General features: G+C 39.8%; 1 protein-coding gene across 1 annotated transcript in view; it reads right to left on the bottom strand.

Moving 5' to 3' along the window:
- The window catches only part of CLVS1 (clavesin 1), a 190730-nt gene that overhangs the window by 5684 nt on the left and 166777 nt on the right, over positions 1–18269 (bottom strand). The gene's annotated exons all lie outside the window — the stretch shown is intronic.

Here is an 18269-nt window from a genome sequence, read left to right as displayed (position 1 = left end):
CCCCCCATAACCCACCTCCCACCTGCCACCATCCCATCTCCCACTCCCTCTCCAATCCCATTCTTCATCACGATTCATTTTCAATTATCTTTATATACAGAAGATCAACTTAGTATATACTAAGTAAACATTTCAACAGACTGCACCCACAAAGACACACAAAGTATAGAGTACTGTTTGAGTAGTAATTTTACTATGCGTTAATTCGCATAGTACAACACATTAAGGGAACAGGTGCACAGTGACTCCAACTGTTGATTTAACAATTGACACTCTGGGGTCAACTTTATTTTACAATATTCCATATGAGCCAAAGCCACAGAGTTAAAGGGAAAACTTGTGACTCATTTAAATCAATATGACAATAAGTCAGTGAGAAATATCCTCCATGTCCCTAAAGGAGCAGCTCTGCTAGAAAGTTCTTTCGTACATTGAACTCACCAGGTCCTTTTGAAGCTTCTTTACACTGTTTCTGGTTCCATTTCCCAGAGCTGTCAGAATATGTGCTACCATCCAGTCAATGTAAAAGGCCTTTGGGTATTAGCTAGCATCCTCCAACACACCCCCTCACGTCACCCCACACCACCACCAAGACAGACAGACCTCACTGATGCCAAGGTGTCTAACCCTCACCACCTCAGCCCTCTCCTGGGTCTCTTTATAAACTGGGCAGGTCGCTCATGGTGTTCTGGTGTGACTTCATAACAGGGTGAAATGATTGCTTCACTTTGTTGTTTATTTATTTTTGTATGCTTCTATTGAGGTCCTCTAGAATTTTATTAGCCTTTCTTGTACAAGTATAACACAGGTAAAGTAAAATTTGCCTATATTTATAAATGCTTGATTTAATCCATTTCTCTTCCTTTGGGAAAGTGCATGGCTAAGTATTAAACTACATCTTCTTAAATTCACCACATATTTCCATCCTTTTGGATCTCAAAATTTCTTACTCAGATAAAATATTATCTTGATTTTAATAAGTTTTGGATTTTCCACCCAAACTTTCATTTCCCCTATTCTGATAGCCATTATGTGGAAAAGAAATCAACAAATTCCCAAATCATGGGTTTTCCAGGAATCGCTTATTCGCACCGACTTGGGTAACAGATGTTTGTGAGTATCTGCTGCTCTATGCCATGTGAGAAAGTGTGTAGAAACCGTCACAGTTCTGTGCGAACACTGCTTCAGTTACCCAACCACAGAGCCACAGATGTGGAATCACTGTGACAGGCACACTGTTACCCAACTAAAGGAGAAGCAGTTTGAGGGAGGGAAAGTATTGGCTATTAAGTAAAAGAAAGTCTGTCTTTCACACAGTGGCATTATTCACCATCCTTGTTCAAGCAACCTCTGTTCATACATGGTTTCAAATTGTGATCTACACAATTTCTTTCAATAGATGATGCCCAGAATGATGGCTCTTATCCCAGCTAATAAATTGTTTATCTTTGTTGAATGTCAAATAGCAATGGGACAATTCTGAGAGACTGACCATGAAGAACCAAACATAACATTTCCCCTCCCCACTCCCAGTCTGCATTTCCATACTTGAGAATATGACCCTAATCGCTTTACTTTGAACACAAAATAATTTCATTTACCTAGTCACACAATGAACATTGATATAAGCAACAAAGTATATTATGAAGTATTTGAAATTAATTGGAAAATAATAGCAAACATTGCTTTTCAAAAAAGTCTAATATAAAAAACGAAGCTAAAAGAAACACCTTGCTCCATTTAGCTGAGTCAAAATACATTCTAGCAAAACTAATCAACTTCTCTCTGATAACAAATGTTTTTGTCACTTCCAGAGTTCTCTGGAGTTGTAGTTTTAGTGCATTAGCCAGGGAGAAATCACTTGCCTGGGGCTTTGTTGTCCAGATCACTCTTGGTGGTAATCTCTCCATTCAGTGGCTTTGCCTTCTCACAAGCAGCTTAACACTTGTGCTAAAGTAAACATTTCTCTTGGGTCCTCTCTCCAACACTGAAAGCCAGCTTAACCTCAAGGGCAAGCAGGGGAGTGATTTCAGTTATTTCAGCCATCATTATCTCAGTGGTGTAGCAGGCAACCCTACCAAAGGCTTCATTCTAAGTTTGATAGCCACATTTTGCTTTCCTGCTATTATCCACCCTCAAAAGCACTCTCTCTCTCTCTCTCTCTCTCTCTCTCTCTCTCTCTTCACTCCCTTCTACCATTCCGTATTTCTCGTTCTCCCTTTCTTCCCCCCAAATTTGGAATTTGCTCTTCTTTGTGTCATTAAGGTTCTATGGCTGTGATTTAATTTTTACTGATGCCAAATGACAATTAAATGGTTCCATCAAACTCTGATTTGAAGCAGACCCTACCATTCATTCTCCAAAGAAGGACCCCATCATTTCATCAACTATTCCATAGTACTGGGGTTATTTCTTAAAGTCAATGGTAGACTTGACTTTGTGGAATAGCACATGATTGTGAGTCTATATAGGAATTCGTAAATGGATTTTTTTAAAAAAAGTATTTTTAAACAGTTCTAAGTAATTCTACCCAGGCTTTTTGTTCTATCAGTAACTTCAAGTATCAAGGAAATTCTCCAGGGGTGCTCCAAGTTGGACTTGAATTATGGCTCCACTCCCTGCTTTGTGATCTTGAATGAATTTTGTCTTCTCTGTCTTCTCAGTGTTAAGATGGAGGTATGAGAGTGACCATATCCAAGGGGTGAGAGTAATGAGCATAAATGAGCATTTGATGAACTAATACAAGTAAAATATTTCACTAAGTGCCACCTGGATATAGTGCTCAAATTTTTAGTTATTATTATTATTCATCATTTACAGATAAGAAAATTAAGGTGCAAAAATAATAAGTCAATTTAGATACTTAGCCACAAAGTATGACTTGAATTCAAGCCCAATCATAAAACTTGTGAGATAGAATTGTATATACTGATTTATGATGTAATCTGGTACTAAGTGAAAGACTTACACTTCAAAATCATGAAGATAAATATTTTTAAAAATGTAAATATGTGATGAAACTATTCCACATGAAAGCCAGATTAATTGACTTACTTTATAATCTTGTAAAGTGTAGAAGTAACACAGAAATTTCCATCTGTTTACAATTATTACTTATATAGCATTCAGTGCAATATACAAGAGAACTTCAAAAAGTTCATGGAAATGGAATTAAAGGGCAAGTTTATTTTGATGCAAAAAATTTTAAATCCATGTTTATTGGGGTCTTCAAAATTTCATATCAATGCATATTATAAAGAAATCATGTGTATATGTCAAAAATTTTGCACCCAAATAAACTTAGCTTTTAACTATTTTTCCATGAAATTTTTTAAAGTACCCTCACATTTGTAGTTCTTTCAACTGTGGAAAGCAATATGAGGTTTCTTGCTACTTAACACCTTCAATAATCTTGGCAAGGCATCTTAATGAACATTTGTAAGACATATTTCTTCTGTTCAGCTGTAAAACTTTCGAAATTCAGAATTATCCAAGTAGGCAACACGATTGAACTCATTGGGAACAATTAATGTTGACTGAACCAGATAAATAAGTCCTTTAAAAATAAATAAACAAATGAATCTTTCTTTTCTCTATCAAAGTGAACAAATAATAAATATCTCTCTACTCTGATCCTAAGTTTTCCACAACTTACACAACTAAAAATACAAAGAAACCAATAAACATTTCTGTTATTTTTTGATGTGAGCTATTTTTTAGAGTAAACCAAACATTCAATGTGCAGTTCCTGCCTATATGTACTATAACCTACAATTAAATATATAATGCATTTCTACTGGAATGTCATGGGTCTGAGCACTGACTACCCATGACCAGGAAGAAAGACATAAGAGAACACAAATTACTTGCAGTGAAGACAGACACGTCCAAAAATTTGTCTCACATTAGGCCTGCATTGTACATACAGAGCCTCAATACACAAGTCCACTGAGGATTCAAAACTGGGCCACACTGAATGGAGACAGGCTGTAAAGGTCATAGACACACTGCATTTCAAAGACCTAGTTTGAAAATCAAGAAGAATGTGAAATATCTCACTGATATTTCCTTAAATTATATACTGATACACTAGGTTCAATATGAGTAGCCTTCAAAACAGTTTGTGGGAAAATGGAATTAAACATAAATTTATTTTGGTGCCAAAAATTTTTAAATTCATGTATAACTTTTTCTTAATGTACATTTCTATGAACTTTTTGAAGACCTCTCACAAAACACATTAAAATTACTTTTTTATTTTTGTTATGTGGCTGCAACACAACTTAAAATTACCTTTGTAGCTCACATTGTATTTCCTTTGAGGTTGGTCTGGAACCTCATTATCTGATTAGGTTTGCAGTTAAGCCTAGAACAATCTAATCTTCCTTGAGATATTCACACTCATTTTATTTTTTTTTTATTTTCTTATTTTATTGACAGGCAGAGTGGACAGTGAGAGAGAGAGACAGAGAGAAAGGTCTTCCTTTGCCGTTGGTTCACTCTCCAATGGCTGCCGCGGCCAGCGTGCTGCAGCCGGCACACCGCGCTGATCTGAAGCCAGGAGCCAGGTGCTTATCCTGGTCTCCCATGGGGTGCAGGGCCCAAGTACTTGGGCCATCCTCCACTGCACTCCCTGGCCACAGCAGAGAGCTGGCCTGGAAGAGGGGCAACCGGGACAGAATCCAGCGCCCCGACCGGGACTAGAACACAGGGTGCTGGTGCCGCAAGGCGGAGGATTAGCCTATTGAACCGTGGCGCTGGCCCTCACACTCATTTTAAAGAATCTCAGTGACAACATCACTGTCTGTCATCATCCTAAGCCCTTACTGCATATTAACCAGTTTTATCCTCACTTAGTAGCACATGGCACTGTATGATGTGAGAACTGGACTGTCAGTGTGGTTTCTTGAATTCTAACTGGAAATAAACTTCATTGGATTATACTCCATCTATTATCATTTAGCTGAGGTGAAACTGACATTTAATTTTGTCTGTTAATGAATAAATATTATGAATAAAACTTTAGGAATTAGCAGTTGTCTCTGCTGGTCCATCCCTCAAAGTTTTTGCTCATACTGTCCTTTTTTTTTTTTTTTTTTTTTTTTTTTTATTTTTTTGACAGGCAGAGTGGACAGTGAGAGAGAGAGACAGAGAGAAAGGTCTTCCTTTGCCGTTGGTTCACCCTCCAATGGCCGCCGCGGCCGGCGCGCTGCGGCCGGCGCACCGCGCTGATCCGATGGCAGGAGCCAGGAGTCAGGTGCTTTTCCTGGTCTCCCATGGGGTGCAGGGCCCAAGCACCTGGGCCATCCTCCACTGCACTCCCTGGCCACAGCAGAGGGCTGGCCTGGAAGAGGGGCAACCGGGACAGAATCCGGCGCCCCGACCGGGACTAGAACCCGGTGTGCCGGCGCCGCTAGGCGGAGGATTAGCCTAGTGAGCCGCGGCGCCGGCCCATACTGTCCTTTTTAATCAAATTATTATGCCTCTTACTTTTTTGATGAGGATAACTGCCTAGCTTTTTTTAAAAAAGATTTTATTTATTTATTTGAGAGGTAGAGTTACAGCGAGAAGGAAAGACAGAAAGTTCTTCCATCCACTGGTTCACTCCCCAAATGGCTGCAAAATCTGGAGCTGGGCCAATCCAAAGCCAGGAGCCAATAGGCTCTTCCAGTTCTCCCACGCAGGTGCAGGGGCCAAAGTACTTGGGCTGTCTTCCACTGATTTCCCAGGCCATAAGCAGAGACCGGAATCATAAGAGGAGCAGCCAGGGCACAAACTGGCACCCATATGGTTTGCTGGCACCACAGGTGGAGGCCTAACCTACTATGCCACAGTGCCAGCCCCACTGCCTAGCTTTTTAGGACAGGTAGTTCTCTCAGCCACTACCTATGTTTCCCTCCTGTGTGACGTTATAGTACCCAGTGCAAATTGTTATGGTAACATGTAGAGTGGTATAATGTAACTTCCCCTTCAAGTTTAATAATCCTTAATAAATTACTTATTTCTTGAATAAAAAAAACTGCTCTGTGAAGAAATATAAACTACTAAAAAGATAAATTTGTTCTTTTGAACATTAAAGCAAATTTATTTTATAACTACAGATTATTTTTCTATTTATCCCAAGCCCTCTGACAGTCATACAGATAAACTGATGGAAGAGTGCAAGGCTAAAGGTTGGGTCCCTCTTCTTGTCCTGGGTGTCATTAACTCACTATATGACTGTGGAGTACATCATTCAAGTTCTCTGACTTCATGTAAAATGATGGACATTCATGGGCAAGATGACATGGCTAGCCCCATGTTTTCATGAGTATTACCAGATTGGGTTGTAACCACCATTTGTTCTTAAAAATAATTAGATATCATTTTCAAAATCTACAACTCAAGACTTCAAGCTAATTTTCTTAAATAGTCTAAGTACCTTTCAACCTCAACAGTTGTTCCTATCTCCTTCTAGAAAAACAAAGAAATATGGAAAATTTCAGAAGTTGCCCAGATATAGAAAACCTTTCCTAAAGTTAGTATGAGCCCAATACATCTAGGTTTCATGAGCAGAAAGATTATCTTTCTAAAAATATTTCTCACTTCTATGAGTTTCTAAAGGTTTGATTCCCAGCTGCCAGATGCTACAAACAACTGTTTTGCTGTGTTGTTAAAACAGTTTCCTTTGAGTACTGTATTGCTGCAAATGATCTGTGCTCTGGTCACAATTTCCTGATGCAGTGTAGCTCTCACCAATCTCTCTTAAATCCAATTTATAGTCACCAAGGTTACTCCCAAGCTGCACAGCAAATCTAATCAGCACTCAGTAACTCTTGGCTGCTGCATCTGAAATCAGTTTGAAACTTTTGGAAGACTTCAGTGCATACCTTATTTATATATTTTTAGAATTATCATTTACAATCCTACGATTGTTAATCATTATTACCATCACCACCAAACTCAATAACCACCATTTATTGAGCTTTCACCACTTGCCAAGTTCTGCACTATGTATGCTACTGTATCTTTGCTTAATCATCACAATAACTTTTTGAGATGGATATTGCTCATTTTATTTTGCATATTAGAAAACTGAGCCTTAGAAAAGTGCACTAATTTTCTTTTGATTCCACAATCAGTTGTGGAGCTAGAATTGAAACCCAGATCTGACTCTAAAATTCATGTTGTTAAACACTGAACTACTGTACAAGAAATGCCTACAACTTGATGAGAAAACAAAGTTCATATTCATATCCAAATTATTGACTTTCAAGTTGTAACAGATGCATTTCTTCCCTTGGTATTATTGAATCCAAAAGTTCACATAATCATCAATTTTTTATAAAAATTGTTTTAGGCACAGTGAAGTTACTGAAATCACAAAATAGATCTTTAGTGAGAAAAAAACTCCAATAATTATAGAATCTAGAAGCATGTCTAATTACCAGTAGAGTACTTTATCATATTTCAAGATTCTTTCTTCCAAACACATAGCATTGACTCAAATACCCAGGACACTTGTTCAGAACTGCAATCAGTCAACACTGAAAGTTGATTAGATTGGAGAAAGGCTGCATATTAGAAGTAACTGAGAATAGAACTCAGCTGCCAGAAGACAGATCTATCCAGGAACATGGACATACTGAGAAAGAAATGGGAAAAGGGAGCCAAGGAAGGACATGATGAAGCTGGCAGCTGCAACTGGACTTTCTGCTTAATTTACTTATGAAGCTGTTTGCTGTTCTTTATGAAACTATGCATTCTAGCCATATTAACTCACCCAACCTGGTTTTCTCATCTGTGCAATGAGGATAAATGATTGCTATATTTTCCAAAAGGGAACATATATAATAAAGTGTTTGAGCTCTTTGAAGGGGAAATTGCTGAACTTAGAAGCATTTGTTAATTACCAATACTTCCCTTAATATGAGATTTTTGAGAATAAACAATGGATTCACTGCTTTATCTGATAACAGAGATAGTTCATGTTTACCCAGCTGGAGAAAACCAAAGGGGAGACTATAAACTCAGAAAATGTATACAGAGCCTATTACGTACACTAAAAATATATTATTGATTTTACTGACAATTGACAAAAGAATTCCTTTATATGTCCCCGAAGTTGTATTTATGAAATGCATGAAGTTTGTATACTTAAATAAAAGGTTTCTCAGGAAAAAAAATGTCACCTGAGTATATTTAAAGTTTCAAAGCCTTTAAGGTCAGAATTAGTGTGCATTGTGCCCAAATCCTGCATTGGAACCCTAGGCATCAGAGTGAGATCTAGAGACTCCCCAGTGCGTATCTGAACGAGGCAACTATCCTTCTAATTATTAAATATTTGGTATATGCAGGTTTGTTGAGTTCTGGGGGAATGGAATGTATTTTTCTCTTGGTTCAGGTGTTCTATGATGGTCAGGAGTATTAAATTCGTGCATTTCTAACGTGAATATTTCCGGAAAGCTTTTTTCTACTACCAATTATAACTTAAAATAGCAACACTGAAAATGACTGCAGGTGTTTATACCACCTGCTTCAAGTGGAGTCATTTTCATTAAAATTAGACTGGCACAAAGAGCCTAACAGGGAATAGCCCTCTGATTAGGAAAATCTGTCTTTGTATTTGGAAAATATTTGGGGGATGGAAACATTTCAGAAATTCAAAGTTGGAAAAACTGAGGCCAAGCTGCTTTCTCATTTATCATTTTATCCATATTCATGTTGTAGCATATGTTCTTTTAAAAGTTTTGAGATATACTACTAGCTAAATTAAGAAGGAAAAATAACCCTTGCCTCCAAGAGACTCATATGAAACAGAAACTGGTGACCTATCTCTAACTTCCAGCAGTTGTCCATCTATCCATTCCATGGTAATGCCAAGACTCAGCAGTCAAGGCAATGGCTGGCACACAAGCAAAGAGAGTCAGAATTATACATCATTAAATTTAAAAAAGTATCAAGTCCTTATTTGCGACAGACATTAGTCTAAGTGATGGGCTACAAGACTGCAACCTATCAGATAAAGCTGTGTTTACAGAGCTGATGTAGGTGACACATTCAATGAACCTGTGTGCAAATGGAAAGTTAGGAACATGGTAGTGCTTAGAAAGTGAATGAATCTAGGTGACATAATAGGCGGGGTCCAGGAGAAGGGGCTAGTGCTACTTTAGTGAAGATGCACCTGCACAAGATGAATCTCTAGTAAGGCTGTGCATCATGGAACAACAATGACATGTTGCCTTCCAGCTACTGGTCCATACTTACTTTATAAGTTCCTTCATTTTCAGCACTGCAATTAATTATTCAACTCTAAAGATATTTTTTAAAATTTGTATTTATTTGAGATGCAGAGATAAAAAGGGCTCCCATCCACTGGCCCATTCCCTAAATGCCCAAAATGGTCAGGCTGGAGCCAGGAGCCACAAACTCAATCTAAATCTCCTAGGGGGTTGCAAGTACCCAATTACTGGAGCTATCACTGCTGCCTCCCAGGGTTTACATTGGCAGGAAGCTGGAGTCAGGAGCTAGACCTGAAGCTGGGAATTGAACCCAGGCCCCCTGATGTAGGATATGGACTTCTTAACCACTAAACCAAATGCCCACTCCCCAAAGATGTTCAATGAATAGTTACTGTGATTTAGTTTGGATCCTTGTTTTCTTTGTTCAAGTTTATTTTCATAATAACATAAAAGTCTGATTTTACAATATTGCATTCAGGCCAGTAGCACTGAGTTATGATTTGATTTTTGTCAAATGTCAAAGACTCGCCTGCGCTGCAGCTCAATAGGCTAATCCTCCGCCTGCGGCGCCGGCACACAGGGTTCTAGTCCTGGTCGGGGCGCCGGATTCTGTCCCAGTTGCTCCTCTTCCAGGCCAGCTCTCTGCTATGGCCCGGGAGTGCAGTGGAGGATGGCCCAAGTCCTTGGACCCTGCACCTGAAAGGGAGACCAGGAAAAACACCTGGCTCCTGGCTATGGATGAGCGTGGTGAGCCGGCCGCAGTGCACTGGCCGCAGTGGCCAATGTGGGGTGAACCAACGGCAAAAGGAAGACCTTTCTCTCTGTCTCTCTCTCTCTCACTGCCCACTCTACCTGTCAAAACTTTTTTTAAAAAAGTCAAAGACTAACCAGGGATACTTGTATGAATTCCTGACTTAATTTTTTCTCATGGTAATATTTCTATTAACATTATCTCCTATTTGTTCATTCATAATTCACTCAAGGAATTATGTATGTGGGTTTTTATTTTTGGCCTGTCTCTGAGCTAAGCATGAGGAGCCAGAGTAAGTTAAAAGCAAACATCCTTCCTGTGCATTGAATCTCTATTTCCAAAGCTAGGCCCTTTGCCTGTATTCTTGCTACCATTCCCACTGGCCTCCTTGCAGGCATTGGTCCACCATTTATCCTCTTTCCTACATATCAACCTGTAGGTTTAGGTTCAGGCTGACAGAGTGCTGTACATTTCTAATTCACTCACGTTGGTTAGTAACTGGTCTTATCTCTGCCTCCTTACTCTTCCCTCAAAGGTTGACACCAGTCTCCTCATGCAAGAGGCCACTTCCAGCTTCACTTCCTTTTCTACAAACTGAGATTGCGTGATCACACACTTCATTCTTTCTTTTGGCTAAACACTGATCTCCTTTAATCAAGTCTGAGCCCTGAATGACTGCAATAGTATTACTCCTCCACGTTGGCGATAGAGTAACTGAGAAATATAAGCCACACTGCACAGAAATATGGCAGTCACTGTAAAGCCATTATTACCACCTCTATGGACCTTTAAAACTGAGTATCACCTTCTATGCCTCCCCCAATGCAATTCCCAGCCCTCTCTGATTATCTATGAATTTCAGCCCATGCATCTTTGCCACCACCTTAACTAAAAAAATCTTCTGTATATTACTGTAATCTCAGCCTTAGGACTTGACCTATTTCTCTGAGAAACTAGAAGCCAACAAATCCATGGGCTCTCAACAGCTTCAGGTCACACATATACCAGTACCTATTGTTGTGAAGGGAGCTCCCTTCTCTTGGGATGGAAGAAATCTTTTCCACCCAAGTTCTGGGTACTAACCTGTCTCACCTGCTTGATGTTACCAATTATTCTCTCTGCTACCTCCTCTAATTCTCCCTCCTTCCTGGATCCTCACTACTAACTTGAAATATCTCAGCCTGCCTATTTTCAATAACATAGGGAAAAGAAAAAGAAAAATGGGAAGACAAAAACAAAGAAATAAGAAAAAAGAAAAGAAAATTAACTGAAAGTCATTGGTGATAGCCTTAGTAAGAGCTGTGGTGGACTCATGTAGGTGAACATGACAACTAAGTAGGCCCAGATGTAGGAGATGAGGATCAGAGGAAGAGAAATTAAATGCTTATTTTGTGAAGTTTGACTGTGAGAGGGGAAGGGACATTTGTGTCTGAAGAGGCTGTGAGGACCCAGATGGCTTTAATGTTGTTTTTCTTCACCAATGGATGCCTCTCAATTTCATCTTACTTGGCACCTCAGAAGCAATTGATAGAGTTGGCCACTTTGTCCTTCTTGAAGCATGCACTCTATCCCTTTGGCTTCTGCAATGCCACATTTGGTTTACTGCCTACCATTTTTGGATACTCCTTGGTGCCTTATGCCATATAAACTTGGACATTCTTGCAGGTCAATACAGGCACCCATTTTTCTCATTGAGCAAACTTTCTCTGAAATTTCTCCTCCAGGCATGCATTCCCTTCTTCTTCTTCTTTTTTCTTTAGCCAGAAACCTTTTATTTAAAGTATACAAACTTCATGCGCTTCCAATATTTAATTTTAGGAATATAGTGATTCTTCCCACCCTTTTTTCTCCTCCCACTCCTATTCCCATTCTTATTTTTTACTTTTGAACAGCCCTTGTCTCAACTGTTGAGGAACAATTTTTTTTTTTCATACTATTTGTTGAACTCTTTACTTAGTATAGAATTCATCTTATGTGTATAAAGCTAACTGAAAATAAGGCATACCCTTCTTTGTTCTTTTGAATCCTCATTTATATGTCCACTCCAGGATTGTTTCCTGAACCTCAGAACCAAGTATACCCATCAGCCTATGTGATGATCCTGGCTAGATGCTACACAATCTTTCACACCAACCATGTCCAAGACTGAACTCACCATCTTCTCCCCAATCTTCTACAGAGTTCCATACCTTGGGAGACAGGACTGCTATTCATTCCATTATACATGCCAGAGACTTGTGGCCATTCCTGAAATTGTTTTCCTTTATTCCCCATTTCCTTGATCATCAGGTCTCCTTGAGTTTGCCTGTTAAATATTTTTTAGTCCATCTTCTTCCAAATACCTCCACATTTACCCCCTAACCCTAGCTACCATAATTTCTCCCTTTTACTATTGCAGTAGCCCTAGATAGTTTCCTTAACTGACTCTCCCTACACCAATTCATTCTCCTCTCAGCAGACAGGGTGAGATTTTTAACAAACTCATATGTTCATTTCACTTTCCTTGCCTAAAATCTTTCTGCAAATTTCCATTGCTGCTAAGATAATGTCCAATATAAGTCTGACTTCAGGACAGCTCTCTTTATGCCCTAGTCATAATCATTGCTGCTTTTTTATTATAGAGTTGAGAATTTAATTTTTAGTGAGAAACATTTCTTTGGGAAGAAGTCAAAACTGGAACAAAATGGAAAACCTTATGCTCAATGCTGGAAAAAAAAGGATGGTAATATTTGTCATGTTTATCTAAAGTTTTTGCAGTTCGCTTGCTCAACCAGCTGCCATTTGACTCTACAGAAACCCCCCAAGGTCATATTAGACCATTACATCTGCTTTTGAGTTGACAAGGCTGAGATCACTGAGGTTAGTGACTTGCCAAATGTCTTATATGTAAAAAAAACAAACAAAAAAAAACTATAGATAAAAAGTGTCTATACTGGGAAATAAAGACAAATAGGGAGAAATAGTGCAACCATAGCCTCAAATTGCAAAGCAAGTATGGTGGGATTAAGATGTGGTCCTTGGACATGGAGCTCACGGGGCCCATTTGAACAGCTGCATAGCAAAGTGAGGGGAACTCATTGGCACCCATCACCATGATAACAGGAGCCCAGAGGCACATCCTAAGCAGGGATGAGAAGGAGTTTTCAATAAAATGCTCAAAGTTCACTTAGGAGTTTGACATAAAAACTCATATATACAGTTTGGACATCTTAAAGCCCAAATGGTATCTATAATCTGCCAAAGGGAGCACATAAACAAGACTAGTGTATTCTAATACTAACTGATAGAATTAAGGAGAGAACAATCCAACATGGGAAGCGGGATACACAGCAGACTCATAGAATGGCAGATGTCCTAAACAGCACTCTGGCCTCAGAATCAGCCCTTAAGGCATTCAGAGTGGCTAAAAAGCCTGTGAGAGTATTTCAGGCATGGAAAGCCAAGACACTGTGGTGGGGAGGGGAAAGCTGCTATAATCCAAAAGTTGGAAATTTATATTTATTAAATAAAAAATTTTTTTAAATGGTACCTACAATGAAGTTTGCAGAAACCTTAAAAAGAATTCGAACACTGTATGGAAGGTTGTGTATTGTTTTTCAGAATGATGCTGCAAAGAGATTTCAACCATGTATTATGTCAAATTCTTATTTTTGTCCATACAATCATTAAAGCTTTATAAGAGAAATTTCATTGTTGGCTGAATGTTGGGCACAGACAGCATCAATGTTGGGCAAAACATTTGTTTACCAACAGCAATGTGTCACAAGAAACAAATTTGCCTTGTCTTCCTTGCTTAGGCCGTATCTCTCTTTCTGAGTAATTGCCTCTGATTGTGGTGCTTCAGCAAACAGGAATCTTTTTCTGAACATACACTATGAGTAATCAAACAGTTCGTTTTCAAAACTACACCCAAGCAGTTCATCCACATCTGTTCATTTCCCTCTAATTCAACCCTATTTCTTTGCTTTTCCAGTAGCTTATAACTCTTTATCTAATAACTCTTCATGTGTTTCTTTAAAAAGAAAATATACCCTAGCACCCAATATTTTAAGTAGGCACATTCATTTTCTCATTGACTAAATTCACTGTATAGATTTTCTTTCACTCCATTTTAACATGGTTATATAGGATGTGTTCAGAAGGAGATGGTCCCCTTCATTTCTGCCACAGAAAAGAAAGCTGCACAAAAGCAGGAAATCCATCTCAGTCGGATGCATAAGTAATGATCAGGAGGTGCAACTATTTTTCTTCATTATTTAAAAATTGTTAACAAAAACCTATAAGCATGTGTGCAGCATTCTAGTATCAAATCGAAGACATAAAAGACTGGTCATTCATGGCTTACCTAGGAGGCTTTGTTTCTGACATGTATTATCTGTCAGGTATTAGTTGCCTGAGTAGCAGTGACACCCCAAAACTAAGATGTGTGAGGTGGGTGTTGAAACAGTGGTTAAGTTGTGGCTTGGGATGCCATGTCACATATCAGAATCCCTTGTTATGTGTCCCAGTTCCACTTCGTTTTTATGTTTTACTTATTTATTTATTTGAAAGGCAGAACAGTAGAGACAGGGAGAGAAAGAAAGAGAAAGAGATCTTCTAGTCTCTGGTTCACTCCTCAAGTGGTCACAACAGCCAAGGCTGAGCCAGGCTGAAGCAGGAGCCAGGAGCTCCATCCTGGTCTCTCTCATAGATGCATGAATGTTAGGGTACTAAGCACTCAGACCATCCTCCACTGCATTCTCAGGCACACTAGCAGGAAGCTGAATTGGAAGTGAAGCACCCAGGACTCCAAGCAGCACTCCGACACAGGTTGCCAGCATTTGAAGTGGGAGCTTAGCCAATGTCACCACAATATTGGTCCCCCAACTACACTTCTGATCCAGCTTCTTGTTAATGTGCACCCTAGGAGGTTGTGGGTGATGACTGAAGTAGTTGGATTCTTGCTACTCATAGAGGAGACCTTGACTAAGTTTTGGGCTCCTGAATTCAGCCTGGCCTAGTCTCAGCTGTTGCGGGCATTTGGGGAGTGAACCAGCAGATGGAGTCACTCTTTCCCTCTGCCTTTCAGAATGACTAATTAATTAATTTTTAAAAGCTAAGATGTACTGTCCTGTTTCTGCTGAATACCAAACAGCTTAGAGGACTGTAGAGACCATGCACATTTCCTTAAGGTGTGATGCATTTGGTACTGATACTGAATGCAACAATCACATGGCACCTCTGTTTTCAGGCACATAGTAAAATGAACTCCTTGCCCTGGCTGCTCAGAAGAGAAGGGCCTTCCTGTTCCCATACTGCCAGCCTTGAAATTCTTTTCATTTGGATAGCATTGCATGATGATATATTACCTCTACCAGAAAAAAGTATTTACCCAGCAAATGCACAAATTCATCCCATAAAAAGAAGACTGCATGCTGAAAGATCACCAAGATCAAGGCCAAATCTACAGACAACTGAAAATAGTTAAACTAATTTTTACCACCCAGGCAGGTAACAAGAGGGAACAACATGGCCTGCAGTTTTCTTCATACTCAGAAATTGAACTCAGTTCAGGCATTTGTCTCTCAACCATTCTTAGCTCCCTGTCAAACCCACCCGAATCAATGGCTCACAGTGTCTTGGTGACATCCTCTCACTTTTCCATATGGGATCTTGGAGGGGTGTTTAGCACTCAAAGGAGGAAGATGTTTTGTTAGAAGGATTAAAAGTAGGCCCTCTGTGGCACCGCCAACCAAGGCTCTACATACAAAACAGGGCTCAATAGAGTCTGAAAATTCTGGCTGCTCTGTACTGGTTTAGGCTTCTTCCTCTGCAAATAGTTTCTGGATCTCTGATAGGTTTAATGTGGTCTATGGTCAGGGTGTACCAAAACCTACCACAGGATTCCTGGAAATGAATTCAATTTTGAAATTGTATGAGTGGCATTATCTTATGGTTTTAAAAATGCTGGGAAATAAACATCTTTAAATGCAAACAAACACCCAAGACAGAGGAGTCACTGCTATGCCAATTGAGGAAGTCAGCAAAGAACTTATAACCGGCTGGCGCCATGGCTCACTAGGCTAATCCTCCGCCTTGCGCGCCAGCACACCGGGTTCTAGTCCCGGTTGGGGTGCCAGATTCTGTCCTGGTTGCCCCTCTTCCAGGCCAGCTCTCTGCTGTGGCCAGGGAGTGCAGTGGGGGATGGCCCAAGTGCTTGGGCTCTGCACCCCATTGGAGACCAGTATAAGTACCTGGCTCCTGCCATCAGATTGGTGCGGTGCGCTGGCCGCAGCGCACCGGCTGCGGTGGCCATTGAAGGGTGAACCAATGGCAAAAGGAAGACCTTTCTCTCTGTCTCTCTCTCTCTCTCACTATCCACTCTGCCTGTCAAAAAAAAAAAAAAACAACTTATAACCGAAGTGCAAATAACTGTCCCTTTTACTGGGATGTTCTAGACACTGGTCTTTCAATATCTTGAAAGGCAGGCACCTGTGATCTCAGCCCAGAGGAAAAGCTCACTCAGCAGAGCAAACAGGTGGGTGTGGTTATTGCTGTCTGCCTCAGATTCTACACATGATACTGGAACACCTCTCAGTCTCTCCATGTCTCTTCAAAATCCTTCTGACTTTGCTTCTCCTCAGACTAGCTCTTTCGGATCTTGGTAGCTGGGACAGCTGTGTCATGACAGAGGAGAAACCTCATGACCTCATGACATGTAGTTCTCCTGTTCCATTCAGCTCACCGGCTGTACAAGGATGTGCTTTTGTACAGTAATTGCTGAGCTTCTGAAGGAGTCAGGGCTTTTGTGTCATTGGCCTGGAGTTTCTCTTTCAGTGCCAACAGACAAATGTTTATTTGGTAAATTCAGGAGCTGAATGAAGAATACCACATAGCAGGTTTTGTGGGGTTTTCTTTTTCTTTCCTCCCATAAATAATCTCTTTCCTTGCATATCAAGGCTACCAGGTTTGGCCCAAATTAAATTCAGATTTCAGAGCACACCAGGGAGGAGGTTTCAAGAAACAATGGAAATGTAAGTTATGAAGCAAGGTTTAACCCAGTTGGATTTCTCAGAACTTTTGTCAGCTTCCTGACCTTCCACTTCAATCCTCTTCGGGAAAGAAGTGTACTGTGAGATGTCAACAGCTTCTTCCTAGAAAGAATCCTAGGCTAAAATAGGCTTGGGGAGGTAGATTTCCTCTACAGGGCTTCTCAGGATCTTGATAATGAGAATTCAAGGGGAAAAATATTTTTAAAACCTTAGTACTAGTGTGAAAAGGGCATATCTCTGCACCACAGGCTTATGTTTCTTTAATCTAAAATATTAAATCTGCCACATTCAAGACTCTGTGCTTTTGGAAAAGCTAACAGTATGAATACACAGAAAGATCCCCAGACTCAAAGGTGAGAGATCTGAGCTTTAGTTCTTCCAGTGATTTCATACAAGCAGTAATGGGCAGTTATTTTTACACTATTTGCAATATTCCATAAAATTTTATAGAAATTACATGTACTTCATCCATGAGGCTGAAACATAAATTAAAATTCACTAATTTTATTTTTATCGAAATTACAGCTCTTAGGGTAATTATAATACAACAATGTTTATTCCGGATTCCTTAACAAACACAGTGTCCTTGTATGTGTTTGATGTAGCCAGCATCTTTGAGCACAAACACACACACACACACATACATGTATGTATATATCATATACATGTGTATATGTAGGTATGTATAAATATACATACAGGATATATATATATGTATATATATATGAATATGCAAGGATATTTCAAAAAGTTCACAGGAAAATGGATTAAAACATAAGGCACAGGGCCAGCACTGTGGCATAGCAGGTAAAGCTGCCTCCTGCAGTGCTGTCATCTCCTATGGGCGCTGGTTCTAGTCCAGGCTGCTCTACTTCCTATTCAGCTCTCTACTATGGCCTGGGAAAGCAGAAGAATATGTCCCCTATATCTGAATGGGAGACCTGGAAGAAGCTCCCGGCTCATAGCTTTGAATCGGCTCAGCCACCTGGGGAATGAACCAGTGGATGGAAAACCTCTTTCTCTCTCTCTCTCTCTCTCCCTCTCCCTCTCTCCCTCTCTCCCTCTCTCCCTCTCTCCCTCTCTCCCTCTCTCCCTCTCTCTCTTTCTCTCTCTCCCTGTCTCTGCCTCTGCCTCTCTGTAGCTCTGCCTTTCAAATAAATAATCTTAAAAAAACCCATAAGACACATTTTCCATGATCTTTTTGTAATAACTCTGTATACACACTCACACACCTTCTATGGGACAGAAGACATTCTGAGAAGTGAA

Source organism: Oryctolagus cuniculus, chromosome 6 (assembly GCF_051225735.1).
Source record: "Oryctolagus cuniculus isolate XC-2025 breed Fujian yellow rabbit chromosome 6, ASM5122573v1, whole genome shotgun sequence".
NCBI lineage: Eukaryota > Metazoa > Chordata > Mammalia > Lagomorpha > Leporidae > Oryctolagus > Oryctolagus cuniculus.
The sequence above is the reverse complement of the archived record's forward strand: the minus strand, read 5'-3'. Positions and strand labels throughout refer to the sequence as shown.